The sequence below is a fragment of the Monopterus albus genome, unplaced genomic scaffold (assembly GCF_001952655.1).
Source record: "Monopterus albus unplaced genomic scaffold, M_albus_1.0 scaffold577.1, whole genome shotgun sequence".
Classification (NCBI taxonomy): domain Eukaryota; kingdom Metazoa; phylum Chordata; class Actinopteri; order Synbranchiformes; family Synbranchidae; genus Monopterus; species Monopterus albus.
The window spans coordinates 79,298-80,485 of NW_018128457.1; positions in this window are offsets into that span (position 1 = coordinate 79,298).

Genomic DNA, 1,188 nt, shown 5'->3' on the forward strand with positions numbered 1-1,188 from the left:
CAACTGATGGCCTATAAGAAGGTGTCTCGTTACCAAGGTGTCACAAAGAAACATCTCATGATTGGTAAAACCAAAGAGCTCTCTCAAGACCTTTGTGATCTTATTGTTGCAGAACATACTGATGGCATTGGTTACAGAAGGATTTCTAAACTTCTGAATATTCCAGTGAGCACTGTTGGGGCCATAATCCATAGGTGGAAAGAACATCATTTCACTGTAAACCAGCCATGACCAGGTGCTCATCGCAAGATTTCTGACAGAGGAGTGAAAAGAATTATCAGTAGAGTTGTCACCGCAAAAACACCGTACCAACAGTGAAGTTTGGAGGTGGGAACATCATGGTGTGGGGCTATTTTTCAGCATACGGCACTGGCAAACTTCTTTTAATTGAAGAACGGATGAATGGAAAAATGTACCAAGACATTCTTGATAAAAATCTGCTGCTATCTTCCAGGATGACGAAGATGAAACGAGGGTGGACATTTCAGCAAGACAATGATCCCAAACACACAGCGAAGGAAACTCAGTTGGTTTCAGAGAAAGAAAATAAAGCTGTGAGAATGGCCCAGCCAATCACCTGACTTGAATCCAATAGAAAATCTATGGAAGGAACTAAAGATGAGTTCATAGAAGAGGCCCATGGAACCTTCAAGATTTGAAGACAGTTTGTGTGGAAGGATGGGCCAAAATCACACCTCAGCAATGCATGCCACTAGTTTCTTCATACAGGAGGCGTCTTGAAGCTGTCATTACCATAAGTTTTTTGTATGAACTGTCATGATTTGGTTCCACTGCTTCCTGTCTGGCTTTTATTTTGACACCATTTCCTGTTTTGTTTCACCTTAGTTCTGGTCTTTTCTTTACGTTCATCACTCACATTAGTTTCACCTGCTTCGTTATTATGTGCACCTGTTTTTATCTCTATTTAGGCAGCGTCCTCCCATGAGGACGCTGCCAGATTGTTCTAGACCCCAGCTCTGACTTTCCAGCATTTTCTCGGTTTTGGTATTTGTGTTTCTGACTTGGACTGTTTTTTGGATTACCCTGTATTGCCTTGCCCTCTTATTACGGACTGCTCATGTGTATCGGCTTATCGGACTTTCCCCTCGGACTACGCACTTTGGATTCCCCTGGATGTACGTGTTTGCTGGCTCTGACCTAGGACCGATACTGACCGTGAGATCCTGG